Below are 17634 nucleotides of genomic sequence, written 5' to 3' on the forward strand. Positions count from 1 at the left end.
AATATAAGTATAAATCTGATTGTGAATAGTTGCCGAGCTCCAACTTCGACTTCAGTGAGGCTCCAACCTCTAGAGCACCAACTCTGTTTTGCAGTGGTTCTACACTTAGGAGCACCTACCCCAATGACTTCAATGCTGTTCAGTTCTGAGGCTCCAACCTCTTGGGCTCCAACCCAACCTTGGTATAAACAGGTATGTTGCTGCACTCTATTTAGCTGAGGTTGTCTTACTCCTGCTCTCCTGCCTCTGCTGCTTCTGCTGCCTCTACAGCCTTTGCTGCTTTTTCTGCCTCTTTTTCCCCTGCTGCTTCTACTATCTCACCCTTAGGTTCTTCACCACCATAACCGCACCAACAGTTCTCTATTTCTACTGTTTTATACATTCCCATGCCTTTTTCTATTCGTTTCTACTGTTTTATACATTCCCATGCCTTTTTCCATTCGTTTCCACTTACACCATCTCTTAAACATCCTCCTCAATCGCTGTCATTTCCTCTGACTCGCTTGATCTTTCAGCTTCCCTCTCTTCAGCAGCAGTAGCCATCAAACCATTGAACTGCTCTGATTTTCCCAATATTATTTCAACCTTTGCTTTCTGGATGGGACAGCCTCTTGATTCATCTCTCATATCAATGGTAGATGTTGAGATTTTCTTTTCTACAGCTAGACCATTGTTCTTCAATATCTCAGCAAGAGTAACCATTGTGGCAATGGCCATTCCTAAAGTAGATAGCTCCACTTCTTCATGCTGCTGCATATACCTCTTGCTGAGGCTGACATAGAAGAAAAGCGGCTTCTTGGTATTGGAGACTTGAATCCTATTTTTTTGTGAACATCATTCAGATCCATGTTTCCAACTCGCTCAGTGATTTCTTCCACAACCATCATTCCTGTGCATTGCTCTTCAGGAAATTTTCCCCTCTTAATACCTCTGCGCTACTTCTTCGCCTCCATCGTTTATTCCAAAGACCCACGTAATCGCACACATATTAGCCTTTGTCGCATTCGCAATCGCAGCCATTGATCACCCTCATCCAACGGTTCCCACGTCGCTACGGCCTTTTGCTTGCACATTAAACCTCGTGCATCTCCTCACCGTCCGATCAAACCCCGCCGCGATCGGACGACAGTCGCACCTTTCCTCACCGAAACCTGCATACGCGTTAACCCGCGGGGGCGGTGGTTTTCATCTGCCACATGTCGTATTTTGATTGGATCACTAGCCCTTGTACGTTTACCACCGAACCCCAGTTGGCAGTGCGGGTAATACCGCTTACCGCCTACCTGTACGTCTCCCGTGCATTATCGTCTACGCATCTTTCGCATGCGACGACCGTTGGATTCGCTTCTCTTTGATCCGACGACTCACATTCACCTCTCCCGCCCGTCCTCCCACTCGTTAACCTACGTGCATCTTTATCGCCCGCGACCGTTGGATTTGCCCGTCGTGTTGTATCTGTCGTCCATCCGCGCAACTCTGATTGTGTATTTGTCAGGGATTCATAGTATTCCGCCTATGTTTACGTTAATGCATATTTATATGGTTTCTGCTTCGATGGCTCTGTGTGCTCCTCTTCTTCGGCTCTATCTGCTCCTCTCGTCTCTATCTGCTCCTCAAATATTGCCATATTGACATCAATGACAATCTGTGTCCAACAATATTCACAGTTGTCATAGAATAAAATATCATTGTAATAAAAGTGATTTTGTATTATCCCACATACATTATTGGATGTAATTCTTCGATATCTCATCGTATATAATAAACTTTATCATTGTAATGTAGGTAAGCATTTGTGGTGACGTTGTGTGTAAAGTTCGAGATTTCTTAATATAATAAAGACGCAATTACCTAAGTTTGAGATTTTTTAATACAGTAAAGACACAACAATAAATTCGAGATTTCTTAATATAGATGTTTCCTCGATTAAGATTTTACCACGTTCTTAATATAGTAAAGACACAATACCTAAGTTTGAGATTATTTACCACGTTCTTAATATAGTAAAGACACAATTAGATTTCTTAATATAGTAAAGACACAATTACCTAACTTTGAGATTTCTTAATATAGTACACTAAATTCGAGATTTCTTAATAAGATTTGGATTTTACCACGTAAAATACGTTGCGTCCTTTGTTTCTTCCGTCTTCTTTCTCTCGATTGATTAAATGTTTTTAGGTTAAACAAGAAGTTAAATTAGTAACATTTTGATTTGTTTATTATTTTATGTTTCTGTATATTTTCGAAGTTAAATTAATAACTTTTTGATTTGTTTACTATTTTATGTATCTGTATATTTTCGGTATTCTAACAATTTTGACCTCACAAGCATCTAGTAACAAGGATAGAGTGGTGCAAATATTTTAGGGTCGGAAGGATTGGAATGTAGAGGTTTATATATGAAATTTAAAATTATTTATATAAAAAATATTGAGGATAAGCTATTCGAATTCACGAATACAATATTGAGCGCTATATTATTATGTTAGAGTATAAAAAAATGTTTATGAATAAGACTCAAGGGAATGATCCATGGTAGTGAAAGTCTTTACGGGAGATAAGGAAACCATAGGAAATGAGAATGTTTATATAGTTGATTATTATAAAAATATTTAACCGTAGAAAAGGAATAATTATTGAATTTTGAGTTATATATATACTTTGTGAAAAATAAAATAAGAAAACTTAAATTATTTTTTAATTTTTAATATCTTATACTTAGTATATGTAAGGTAGGGATGAAGATAAAAATATAACAAAAATAATAGATAACTGTTTAAAGGAAAATTATTACACACGTCTTTAAAAATCGATAATGAAACAAAGATTTAAAAGAGTTCAAAGTACTTTGAACTCCTTTGTTAGTATCTGTTAGTATCTTAAGGTATATTGATGGTAAACAAATAGATATGTTTGATCCTCCTTTAATGTGCATCTCCGGTAATAAGAACGTTTGAAGACTTTAAAACAACTCCAAATATTCAAAATAGTAAAGAATTCCTTGAAGAAACTATCGATAAAACACGAGTATAGGGATAGTTTTATAGTGTTAAACGAACTCTAATTGTGTCATGAGGTGTCATACTTTGAAATAAAATTATGCATAAAAGAAATAAAACTATTATATCGAGCTTTAGGCTTTAATGTTTCCCTTAAGACAAGTCATAGATAATATAGGAGAAAATAAAGGGAGAAAAATAAGTTCGAAGATATTTTAAGTTAGGATTAATTCGATAAATATAATTTTATAATAAATAAGTTAATAGTTAAATCTAATTTTTAATTAGGTAAAAAATTTGTATTATTTTTTACAATATTTTATTACTTAATATCTATAAAATATATATTTATAAAACTAGTTCATTATGAAAATAAAATATTTTCCAAACCAATAAAAATCTAGTAATAATTCAATGTAACTGAAAATTAGTTCAAAATAAAAGACTTCTTTCTATACATATGACATGATCACTTTATCATATGTTTTTCATAATGTTGAATCCAATTGCTAAAGTTGTTTTCTTTCATGTTTATGTTTTATTTAATTGAGATATTAATAAAATATAAAGAACCCAAATCATTAAGAACTTTATTGGGTTGTTTTTAAAGTATTATAAAGAATGATATTCAGTTACAAAAAAAAACAAGGGGTTGTCACGAAGCAAGTCTTTACCTTGAGTGGGCTAGCCAACATGATATTAGTATTCAACCCCGCTTGAAATGGAAAAATTTTGGTAGTGCAACTGGACTTACTTTAAATAACTTCTAAAGGTTTAAATATCTGCAATTCTTGCATATAATCTGCCTAGCTACCAGGAAAGCTTAAGAGAAATCGTGAGTACAATAGAAGAGATAAATTAATGTTATAAAAAATATCACTTTCAATAGTGATGTGAGGGTATTTATTGCTAAGATTGTTGCTAAAGACTGGACTTGTGTAGATAATCAATGACGTATATCCCTCACAGTGGACACACTAAGAAAAAATATGAAGCATGCTTTAGAATAGATGAAGGATGTCTCTCCGTTATAAGGGAAATCCTAATGCTAGTTAATTTGGATGAGCAACAATAAGTTTTGGATTTTCCAGTTGTTGTTGAGGAGTTCACAATAAATTATTTCCCCAATACTGGCTTAGAAATGGCACTTTCAAAAGAACCCACAACAGTTGCTAGAAGCATTATTTGTGAGATCAGGTCAAGATTATAAATTGTTGTGCCAAGAAAAGGAAATGATGGTGAAGAAAAGGTTGTCTGTTTGCAGATGTAAATTCTCTAAATGTTTTTTGAAATGCATGCATGAAAAAAGGAAATGTATCCTCTCATTCTTGCATGGGTAGTTATGTATGTTCATAAAAATGTACCTTTTACGAAGGAAGCTGAGAGTTCAGTTGAGGAATGTAAAGATTCGACAGGGCATGAAGGCCCCCAAGACTATAAAATGAGGAAATCACATAAGTGGGGAAGTTTGTGACTTGTTCATAAAGGCATGCAGTTGTAATAAGTCTTTCTCTATTAATCTTAGGCATGAGGGTCCACACAAGTGCAATTTTCTTAAACATATGTGCAATAAAGAATGTTATCTTCTCAAAATCAGCATGTTGTCCAAATTGAGTTTGGGGATCATGATAAGTACGCTTGTCATGAAAGAGTCTGTCAAGCTCCATGCCTCATGAAGGTCTGTAAAAGGGTATGTGGTCACAAGGGCCATTTCATGAGCTAATTAATGATGCAAAACATCTATGTGGGAATGAGCATATGTGCCTTGAAAAATTCTAGGCGCCTAGAAGGTTGGTCCAACACTTGTTGTTTTTCACCATTCACCTTACCTTAATTCCCTTGATGTCGCAACTCAATAGATAAACTGACCTTTTTCAATGTAGAAGGGATTGAACCTATCATGCACTGCTTTAAATAGGGAATTATCTCGTAATTATGCAATCTCTGCAGTAGTGTTTCTTGCTTTGTTGCTACTTAAACAACACCTCTACCTGCCTTGTGATAGGATTCCTTTGTTCTAGATGATGTTTTCATTCACTCAATTACTTCTTCAATGGGTGAATCACTGAATGAAACTATAATTGAATCCATTCAAACTGTGTGTCCCTTTACAATCTTTTAATTTTTTTTAACGAGGCATTACTAAGTGGAAGTTTTTATTCACTTTCATGCTAAATTCCCCTAAATGGGAAGGTTAGAAATGAGCAAAGTGATTAGGTGCTAATGAAATTAAGGACAACCATATAGGGATTTTATTTCCACTGAATAAAGCAGCCTTTCTTTCACCTTTAAACAGTAATGATTCTTACCTCACAATGACATTGACCCCCTTTGCTATGATCCATAAACTAGAGTTAATGTGGTGTCTACCTATAAAAGAGGGGGAGGAGAATCATCCGAGCCTTTAGCAATGGAAACCATTGGTTGAAAGGATGAAGATCAAAGTCTCAAAAGATCCTACAATGAATTGATCACACTATATTAGTGTGGGAGGGGATGCTTTATGTTACGTCAACAGAATGAAACAATAAGAACCAAGGATGATTATTCAAACCATGATGTTTGGAATTGAACCTGCAACTAATATCCTCATTGAAATGGGTAATATTGGTAACAAAACGTTTTTTGCATAAGAAGTGCACATTAGCTAATATTGGCAACGAAACCTAAAATGATGCCAGAACTTAAATATGGACATGGGAATACACAAATGAGCTATGGGATTTAATAGAAATGGACTTATTTGTCTTAGTTAGATGTGTCTAACACTGTCTTAGTTAGAAATGCAGCCAAAATGATGAGCCAAAGTTTTGAATTACATGTTACAAGAAACATTAGAAAAATATAAAAGCATATCGAGAAAAGAGTAAGGAGAGACATCCCTAAAAATTAAAATGTGGAAGAATTCAAAATGGAAACTCACATGTAAGTCTAGAGTAATTAACTTTCTTATAAGTCTAGAGTGATAAACTAAATCCATGTCGGAGTATGGAGAGATATCCCTAAAAATTTGAAAATGTGGAAGAACCCAAAATAGAAAAAACTCTCTCATGTTGTAAATCCATAGTAATTAACTTTTCTGTAGTCGATTGTGATAAATTCATTTCAATCATTAATTTAGTAGCCTAGAACCTGTAGAAACTAAAAGTGAGCCAAATAAGACACATATATGTCAGAGCACCTAGAAATGAACCAAAGAAGATGCACATGTCAGAAAAAATCCAAAATAATATCCAAGAAAAGTATTATCCTTGAAAATTTTAAATATGGAAGAACCCAAAACTTAAAATCTCTCATGTGTCCCAAGCCCAGAGTGATAACTTAATGCTTGTCATTAATTTAGTATCTCGAGAAATGCATTCTTGACAGTGAAGACTCATCACAGGACACAATTTTAAAACTTGTATTTTGTTGAAAAACAAAATTTGAACCAAACTTGTTCGTCCTTGTGTAAATTAGCAAATTTCATGTATGATATATTGCTATTATTAGTAGAATTCTATTGATTCTAGTCTTGCATATCATAAGTCAAAGTAACGAAAATTATTGTGCATAAAGAGGCTGGATTATGAAACACATTTATGTGAATCCCTTGAAGCCACTAGCTGAAAGCCTTGTAATGGAAAATAACAAAGTCACAAGTCTAATTTTGTATCATCTTTCCTTACATATGTTAGTTGAGAAATGGCATTCACTTGTATCTAATTACTGAAATGCTTAATCTACGGTATAAACCTACAAGAATGGATGTTATTGATAGCGCATAGTATAGACTTCCTATCCAATACATGTTAATATTAGCGAAATGAAAAAACATAAATAAAATAAAAGAATCGACAGTCCTTCCTTAGGCATTTATGATTTTAATGTAAGTTTGACAAACATATCACCACTTAAACAAATATTCTAGACTATGTACTAACTAAAGTGCAATACCGTCACCAAACTAATTTTTAGTTGATGAAAAATGGTGGTAAATAAGATGTTAGAAAATCATTTAATTGAACAGAACCCAATCAATGCCCCAAATCATAATGAGAAATTTTGCATGTAACTGAAAATGAAATATGTTTCTTCTTATTCAAATATAAGTATTTACTCTAAAAAAATATTTTTTAAATTTTCATATAAAATGTGTGAAATGGAAAAAAAAGGTGATATTCAAAGCTATACTATTTGAGTGACTTTACCCTACCAACTTCAAGCAATCAAAAATTCGAACCATAGAAATCGATAAAATAAACTTACAAGATCCTGAATGAATGGAAGAGATATTATTTGTCCCAAAAGACTCAATTGATCATGTTTCATTTTAACATCCCGCAAAGAGCCATCAAACCTTTATTTTATAAGTTTTAATGCATCCTTATCTATTTCCAATTCTTCTTGTAATGTTATTTCCTACAATTTTTTTATGATGTCAACATCCCTCAATTTGTTGAAGGAAACTTTATGGCACCTGATTATAATTGTATGAGGTAGCTGATCCAAATTTTTCATAATAAGAATGAAAACTACATGTCGAGGAACTTGATCAAGAATCTTTAAGGTGGTATTCCAAGCTTCACATGTCAAAGTATCACAATCATCCACTATAAACACTTTGTAATGAGACGAGGATGAAGAAAGAATCATTTTATCGAAGCAACTAGAAACATTATCAAGATCCAAGTTGACAACATAACTAATTTCCTTGACAATTGAGCTATCTCCATTGATCTTTTTTATACATGAAATGCATTCCCCACATGGCCTAAGCTTCTTTGGAGAAGGACAGTTTAAATTGTTTCCAAATATTCTTCCACGCGAGGTTTTTTTTGTACCATGAGAACCATAAAATGACATATACCAATGCAATTTTCCCTCTTAGTATAGCATTGTTCAAAGCCTTCACATCCAAAAGTTTCCCCACCAACTCCTTGAATGTCTTTGGTGCATATTTTTTAGTAAATCTCCTATGCCTCTCTTCATGCCTCAAACATCCATTTCTCTTGAGACCTCTTCTAGGTCCAAAATGGTCTCTTGATATGGTCTTAGAAGCAAAATCATGTTCTTGTCTACAACTTAAATCATGATCTTCATATATATCCATCTCACCTGTAATTTTAACTGCTTATGCATCTGTTTCTGCACTTTCTTGTGAAGCACCTGGCTGAGGAACTACCTCAAAATCAAAATCCAAGGAAGATGTAGAGTGATATGGAGTCCCTAGTACCACCGAAGGGTTTGTATGGGACCCTAAAATGTTATGTGGGGAAAGGTCTTCCATCTTTCTTGCTGCCCAATCTGATATTGAAAATGGCACTGACAATTTGAAAAGATAAAGAGAATTATTCTAGATATGACACATCTAGTATTAAAGAATTTCTACAAAGAAAATAATGATTCTACCCATCATTAATTTTAATTTCAATAAAACAAACAAACATATAAAGGCCTTAAATATCCATTCCTATTTGCCTCGCTCCAATTCTACACACTCAAAATGATCTAGTAGGTATCATAGTTTCGATGAACCATGAACAGTACAGTACCTAACCCAACTCTTAAAAATAAAAATATTAAAGGTGGCAAGGTTAATGACATAGTTTATCTACTACACGAAGACAATTGGAATATAGAGACCACTCACAAGCATTCCCCAAGGAAAATGAGTTGAAATTTATTTCAGGAAAATGAAAGTACCACATCAATATTCCTTATTCTCAAGGAGACCAACTAGAAGGTATGCAGTGAGCTATGTAAATGGAAGGGATGCATTGCAAATTGGTGTATAAGTTGGATCAACTTCTGAAACTACTGGTGTTGTTGATAACTATGTTGGGTCTACTACTAGATCGTCTAAAGTTGTTGTCATTGGATCAAGGGATAGATCATGAGTAACTTCTTAAAATTATTCTCCAATGGCTTAATAATTTGAAATATAAATTCCAGGGACAATTATTTCCCTAGGAAAATGAGGCAACATTTCTTTCAGGAAAATAAAAGTAACACAAAAAGTTTCCTTCTGCTAAAGTAGTGCAACAACACAAGTTATAAAGTTTAAACTTGCATTGTAAAATGAAATAAGGTACCCCATAGAATTATGCAACCCCCAAATCATAGTTAAATAATCACAACTAGTAAACAATTCATGAGAAATAAAATAAAATTAAAAAATATGGATGTTATAATACCATAAGAGAAATTCCACATATTTAATTAAAATTATATTATTAAATGGTAATCTATACCACATAATATATTTATATATGTTTACATGCCTTCAAGAAATGTCATATATGCTCTTGGGTCCTTATAATACTAGTGATTACCCCATTACTATTGTAGTTATACCCCTTATTTATATTGTTCTGCCCCTATTACCTCCATATTGTTATTTTTGTGCCCCATAGAATCCCTCTATTGTTATTTTTGTGGCTTTATATTATTATTGTTAGGTCGGCTGGATTATATTGTGACTCCTTAGACTCCTATATATAGAAAGGAGGTTTTGTCATTTGTGTCATCCAAGAATTGTTCATTTATGTAATGTAAAGGAGGTTTCCCCATCGAAGAGGCTGAATTCTAAGGCGTTGATCTATCTTTACTATCTTTTCTTGAGTTGGTTTCATAACATTTGCTATCAGAGCGTTGGATTCTAGGGTTTCGCTGCACCAAACAGGTCATCGTGGCATTTTCGCTATAACTTTTTTCTGTGACGTTTCAGAAGTCGAAAAAAACCATTTGAGAAGAAATCGCGCTGAACCTTGGGTCCGAATTTCAGAGCTTTTCGCGCGATATTTGCAGAGATATGATCTGCGGAAGTTGGTCTTTTTGCAGACTCCTGAATTACATTCAAAACAGGTGACCTGGTGAAATCGTCATAACTTTCTCTCTGGGGATCGGATTGAAATTTCGTAAGAAGGTACAGAAAGAGGACGGAATATAGCTTCTTTTGTGTGTGTTTCAGATTCAAATATTGAAACAGTGACTCGTGGCACATCGTACAAGTTTGATCTACTGAACTAGTCTAAAAGCAAGTCACTGTGGGAGATTTCACATAACTCTTCCTTGGAGAATCCAATTTGGCTCAGACTTGTGGCATTGGAAAGAGGACATAGAAGGATACTACAGATAGCAATTTCAGAATTGGATGATCCGAAATTGCAGAGATACATCAGATTGAATATCAGGCTTCTATAAAGTAAAAAAAGGTGTGTAGTCTTTTTTAAATTTTTGTGTAAGCTTGGTTTAACGGAATTCAAAGGGCATAGTAAAGCATTATTATCGCTAACTGATGCCCCAAGGAAAGAAAATGCAAACACCTAGTAAGGAACCAGAAAGCTCTAGCATGACTCATGAAGAAGAGGAAGAAATGCTACATGATATATCAAAATTACAAGAACAAGTGCAACAAATGTCACGCTCACAAAAGCTAACAGAAGCTAAGATAAGTGGCGTGGAATCTGAGATAAATGGTGTGGAATCTAAGATAAAGGGCATGGAAGCTAAGATGGATGATTCGAAGACAGATTTGAGGAGAGACATGGCAGATTTGAAGATAGATTTGAAGACAGACATGGAAGAATTGAAGAAGTTGCTACAAGAAAGGGTCACTAATGGTGAAAAGGTAGTAAAGGAAACTCATGATGAGAACAAAAGAAGTGTTAATCATGATTCCATACATGCTAATGTTGGATCGAAGAATCACCATATTCCAAAAATTGATAGGAGGAAGTTTGATGGCAAGGATCCCGCCACATGGATATTACAGATGGAGCAATTCTTCGATCTCAATAATGTGCAAAACGCACAAAAGGTACGTATGGAAACTGTATATTTGGAACCAAATCAGTTTGTATGGTATCAATGGCTTTGCTCTCGTAAACAATTTATCACTTGGGAAATTTTTACGGAATAATTTATAGCACATTATGAAGATACAAAAAGCAACACTTTTTTTAGCCAATTGATAAGTCTCAAACAAAAGGGTTCAGTAATGGAGCACATTAAGGAGTTCCAAAAATTGAACATAAGGGTAAAAGATATTCCAGAGGAGCATAGGATTGATGTGTTCATAGGGTCTTTAAAGGATAATATCCAACATGATGTTCGCCTTTGGGAACTTGATTCATTAGAGAAGGCATTTAGGTTAGCAAGAAAAATGGAAAGCAAAATTATGGCAACCAGGAAGCATACCACTCACAACTATAAAGACGGAAGTGTTGTTGCCCCTAGTCTTCCACAACCTATAAGGTTGACACCACAACAATTGGAAGAAAAAAGAGCAAAAGGGCTTTGTTATAGTTGTGATAGCAAATACACTAAAGGTCATAAGTGTGCTGAGAAGAAATTATTCTACATAGAATGTGAAGAGGAAGAAGAAAAGGAGCAAGAAAGGTCAAAAGAAGAAGATATACTCCAGGAACAAAGCCTAGATGAAGAACGAATAAATCCGACCATATCTTGTAATGCATTGGTGGGAATTACCACTCATCAAACCATCAAGATAGAAGGATAAATCAAGAAGAAAAAGGTAATAGTGTTGATTGATTCAGGAAGCACCCACAATTTTATTCATTGTAGGGTAGCAAAAGAATTGAATTGCTTCCTATATCCAGCACCAGAGTGTCAAGTGGTGATTGCAAATGGAGGAACAATAAATTGCTCTGGAAAGTGCCATAATATCAAGCTATCCATGGGAGAATATGTATTGACTAGCCCAATGCTTTCCATTCCAATGGGAGGTGTTGATGTTGTACTAGGAGTCCAATGGCTACAATCCTTGGGTACAATAGCTTTTAATTTTCAAGAACTTTTCATCAAATTTTCTATGGAAGGAAAGGAAGTTGAACTAAGGGGTATTGCAGGGAAACCGGGAAAGATAATCAGCTCTAATGGAATGACAAAGCTTCTAAAAAAGGAGCAAAGAGGTGTAATTGCACAATTATGTTCGCTAGATGTTTCCACATTAGAATCATCTATTTCTCCAGATCTCCAAAAAGTCCTGGACAATCATTCCAAGGTATTTGAGACTACAAAAGGTCTCCCACCTATGTGTGATCATGATCATGCTATTCATCTGATTCCAGGAAATGTTCCTCCAAACATCAGGCCGTACAGATATCCCTATGTCCAAAAAAGTGAAATTGAACGTATGGTTGCAGAAATGCTAGTGGCTAGTATAATTCAACGGAATCAAAGTTCTTTCTTAGTTCCAGTAGTATTGGTGCACAAGAAGGATGGATCATGGCGCATGTGTCCGGATTATAGGGAGCTCAACAAGCTCACTATTAAAGATAAGTTCCCCATTCCTGTTATTGATGAATTACTGAATGAATTGCATGGATCAATTTACTTCACCAAGTTGGATCTTCGTTCAGGATATCATCAAATCAGAATGAAGATTGAAGACATTCCGAAAACGGCATTTAGAACTCATGAGGGTCATTATGAATTTTTGGTCATGCCTTTTGGCCTTACCAATGCACCTTCAACATTTCAAGGTTTGATGAATTAAATTTTCAAACCATTCCTTAGAAAATTTGTGTTAGTATTTTTTGATGATATACTAATCTACAGCAAGTCTTGGAAGGATCATGTTGAACATGTTGACAGGGTGCTACAACTATTGGAGGAGAAACAATTATATGCAAAAAGATCCAAATGTTTCTTTGGAGTCCAAGAGGTGGAATATTTGGGTCATATTGTATCTCATGAAGGAGTTAAGGTAGACCCTAGCAAAATTAAAGCCATTAAGGAATGGAAAATCCCCACATCCATAAAGCATCTGCGAGGATTTCTTGGGTTGACAGGGTATTATTGCAAGTTTGTTAAGAATTATGGGAGAATAGCAGCACCTCTAACAACATTATTGAAGAAAGATTCATTTTCATGGACTCCGGAAGCAACAAAGGCCTTTGAACATCTTAAAGAGGCAATGTGCCAAGCACCGGTCTTAGCTACACCGGACTTCACAAAAACCTTTACTGTGGAATGTGATACTTCAGGAAATGGAATTGGTGCTGTTCTAATGCAAGATGAAAGACCCATTGCTTTTGAAAGTCATCCAATCAAGGGAAAGTTTTTAAGCAAAGCTATTTATGAGAAGGAAATGTTGGCAATACTCCATGCACTTAAGAAATGGTGACCCTACCTAATGGGAAGACACTTCAAGGTAAAAACGGATCATGATAGCCTTAAATACTTTTTAGAACAAAGATTATCCTCTGAAGAGCAACAAAAGTGGGTCACAAAGATGTTGGGTTATGACTTTGAAATCATCTACAAAAAAGGGAAGCAAAATGTGGTGGCAGATGCAGTCTCAAGAAAGGATGAGGATGTGGAAGCATTGTTGTGCACCATTTCTATTATCCAACCAGATTGGATAAATGAAGCAAGGGAGGAATGACGAAGAAGTGTGGGCACTTATTCGAAAGCTACAACAAGATTCCAGTACTTCTGATACATTTAGCTGGCAAAATGATTCGTTATGGTACAAAGATCGCTTATACCTCTGTAAGAATTCCCAGCTAAAACAAAAGATTCTTATGGAATTGCACACTTCTCCCTTACGAGGGCACTCATGATTTTTAAAAACTTACCACAGGTTAAGAAGGAATTTTTTTGGGATGGCCTTAAATCAAATATTCAAAATTTTGTGGCGGAATGTTTGGTTTGCCAGCAAAATAAAGTTGAAACAATTAAGACACCAGGTCTATTACAACCTTTATCCATTCCAAGCCAACGTTGGCAGGAGGTTTCAATGGATTTTATCACAGGTTTACCCAAGTCTGAGGGAAAGAGTATCATCATGGTGGTAGTTGAAAGACTTACCAAGTATGCACACTTTTGTGCATTATCACATCCATTTAAAGCCAGTATAGTTTCTACTGCATTTATGGAAACAGTTCAAAAGTTACATGGAAACCCAAAGATTATTGTAAGTGACAGAGATCCCATTTTCACTGGAAATTTTTGGACAGAATTATTTTCTTGTCTTGGTACTAAGTTAGCTCATAGCTCATCTTATCATCCTCAATCTGATGGGTAAACTGAGATAGTAAACAAATTTTTGGAGGGATATCTTTGTTGCTTTGTATCTGATAAATAGACACGATGGGTCAAATGGTTGCCTCTGGCTGAATGGTGGTATAACACTTCCTTCCATACAGCAACAAAAATGACCCCATTTATGGCACTTTATGGGTATCGACCACCATCCATCACATCATATTTAAGAGAAAATTCTAAGGTTCAGGTAGTGGAACATCACATCGAACATCAACAACAAGTCCTCCAACTCTTAAAGGATAACCTCGTGTTGGCACAAAATAGAATGAAACAACAGGCAGATCAACATCACAGTGAAAGAAGTTTTAATGTAGGTGATTGAGTATTCCTATGGCTACAACCATATAAGCAAATGTCCCTAAAGCAAGCTAAGAAGGATAATAAATTATCACCAAAGTATTATGGTCCATACAAGGTGTTGCAAAATATTGGTACTATGGCATACAAATTGGAGCTTCCTGCAGCTTCTCGATTGCACCCAGTTTTCCATGTTTCATGTTTAAAGAAGGTTATAGGTGACAAGCTCCCAATTCAAACAATATTGCCAGAACTTGACGAGGAAGGAAAAATTATATTGGAACCGGAAGCAGTCACAGAAACAAGAACTCGACAGCTATGAAATCGAACAATTTCAAAGTATCTTATCAAGTGGAAGAACTTATCCGCTGAAGATTCCACATGGGAGGATGAGAATTTTATGCAGAAGTATCCAGAACTACTCAAGCGTTGAGGAAAACACTTTTTTGAAGGAGAGGGGCATGTTGGGTCCCTATAATACTACTGATTACCCCATTACTATTGTAGTTATACCCCTTATTTATATTGTTGTGCCCCTATTACCCCCATATTGTTATTTCTGTGCCCCATAGAATCCCTCTATTGTTATTTTTGTGGCTTTATATTATTATTGTTAGGTCGGCTAGATTATATTGTGACTCCTTAGACTCCTATATATAGAAAGAAGGTTTTGTCATTTGTATCATCCAAGAATTGTTCATTCATGTAATGTAAAGGAGGTTGCCCCCTCGAAGAGGCTGAATTCTAAGGTGTTGATCTATATTTACTATCTTTTCTTGAGTTGGTTTCATAACATATGCCCTAAACACATATCAAATATGCATTCAAATTCCCATGCATGAGGGAAAAAATTCTCTGGCACCTGTAGTTACATTTGATTTGGTGCATTCCTTACAAGCCGTTTTACCATCACCTAGTAGGGAGGTCAGAGCCCAATTGAATCAATAGGCCCTTGTCTATCCTCAAAATAGATCCAGCTTGATTCCACACCTAGATTTGGATCTACTCACTCTAAATCAAGGCATCAATCCACACCTAGATTTTGAACTACTCGATTTGAATCAATGCATTCATAGGTCTGCGTTCACCTCTAGGGATGTCAGTGTTACTTTCCCAGGGAACTATAACTTTTCCATCAACTAAGGGAGAAACCCTAAAGTTAGAAGAAGATCAAGTCCATGGAGCTAGAAAAAGTAACAATAATGAGTTCATGTCATTATGGTCCAAAGTTTCATAACTTTTATGAGAGGTATCATCTAAGATAAGGTCATAGCACGTTATGCAGCTGGAATCAAGCATGGGAGTAGAGTGAAGATACATGTCTGGTGCAAAATGAGTGTCAATACAGGAACACCATAGGCTATGGTAGTGTTGAGGGCACCGAAAATCGGGTTGACAACAAGGGGGATACCCGCCCGGTCCGGACCTTGGTTGGCAGCTCCTTATCCGTTTGGTATAGCGGGTCTGACTGGGGATAATGGGACCAGTTTCCCAATCTATGTGTGTGTGTAGAATTTGACGTTTCTGATCTAACAGTTCCTATCTAAGCTATTCTAATTCAAACTTTAATCTAATTCTATGCTATTGTAATCTAATAAACAACACATCTAAATATATGCTAACCCGAGATTTAATTCTTATATTATGCGATCTAAAGAGATTTCAAATAACAATTGGTAATAAAGATCATTCAACGATTATAAGAAAGGAAATCAATTAAGATGAACCACTTCGCATAAAAAGTTAGACGAAACAGTTGTGAACATCATATCGCATAATGAGCTATTCATACATTAAACATAAATAAATAGCTATCACCGTACAAAAGTGCCAAATGATAACTCAAGAATTCATGAAATAACATATAAACAACTAAAAATTGTATATCACTTTAACATATAAGCAGAAATGGTCGAGAGATAAAAGTACCATTTATGACTAGTCCTACTCATAAGCTTCAAGCAACAATGATTTATCTCTCCTTGCTCTAACATCTACTAAGAGTACAAAAGTGCAACATCAATAGCAGATATCAAATGCAAACATCAACAAATCTTGATCCATTCATTCACCAAAACCTCCTCTAAGGGTGCAAAAGTGCATGTTCTGAGGACAAGTTTTTGGTAAATTTCTGGACCCTTCTCTAAATGCATGAGAAGGGTTTAAATACTACTAACTAAATAACTTAATTACACAGATTTAGGATACGGTTTAAATGACCGCCCTTTTTCTAAGCAAAACTATTTCTAAAAATTAAATCTAACATCTAACTATTTCTGCATTTGCTCCTTATTGTTGCGATCATTCAATATTTTCCTGGGTAGAGTCGGCTGACTGTCTTCCGCTTTTGGTTGAGCTAAGAAAACAAAAGTGGTAAGAGCTGGCACCATCTTTTCACCAAAATAGATGATATACTCGAGAGTCATCCTCTGGCTATGTGGATTTACTGTGTATGCCCAGTAATAATCCAAGTTCCACTTGGTTAACCCTCGAATTGCTTCTGCCTTTGCTTTCTTTCATTTTCCGGGCTTACGAGTGATTGAGCAGTTAGAGGCTTTGCTTTTTGAGCAATTTTCTCAGTGATGCGTGATTTGTGCTAGGCGCTAATCGCACATCGGAAACTGCCTCCGTTCTTTGATCTGGGCCTTTCTGATGCGTTTTTCGCCTTTAGCGCCTTTTCCTTCACCGACTATAAGCCTCAAAATTTTGTAAACATACTGCTTTCGTGAGCTTCTGACCTTGAGTGTTAAACTGCCTGTTGATATCAGCATTGTTCAACTACTCATTCAACCATGGCTATGACTGAAAGATCTGTAATGGATAGCTCAGCAGTGCTCTGTGAATTTGCGGCTCTGTTGCATGCAATATTCATTCATGAGGGCATCTCTTCTCTGTTTCTGAGCATTGGAGCTTTACCCTTTTCCCCCATGGCTTCCTGCACATTGCTTCGTGTTACTTCTGTTTTTCGTTCCTGCAGTTCACACATGAGAAGAGAGTAATGATAATAAAAATTGACAAGAAAGCTCTAAGATCTACGGATGTACAAAAACATGCCACCTGACGTGAACTGACTCTTCGAAAAACATAAAACCGTCTTTCATCAACACTTGGTGTATCATTCATTAATTATCATTAAAGCGTGTATCCAATTTTTTGTTTATGGACAACTTTTCTTGAATGTTGAGCCGGGGAAAATCTGCGATGGAATGTTTTTGCGATTCGCATCGCAACATCACAGTGTCGCATTATCGCATTTTTCATTAAGATGTGTTCTCGCAGG

The 17634-nt window shown here is 35.6% G+C and overlaps 1 pseudogene; it reads right to left on the bottom strand.

The window, feature by feature from the left end:
- Nucleotides 1-462: 462 nt before the first annotated feature.
- On the bottom strand, nt 463-884 carry LOC149202304 (uncharacterized protein At2g34160 pseudogene; annotated as a pseudogene).
- Nucleotides 885-17634: the final 16750 nt, after the last annotated feature.

The sequence above is a fragment of the Pinus tabuliformis genome, chromosome 2_1 (genome assembly GCF_031772625.1).
Source record: "Pinus tabuliformis cultivar Carrire ecotype Pingquan chromosome 2_1, CPIR1, whole genome shotgun sequence".
Classification (NCBI taxonomy): Eukaryota; Viridiplantae; Streptophyta; class Pinopsida; order Pinales; family Pinaceae; genus Pinus; species Pinus tabuliformis.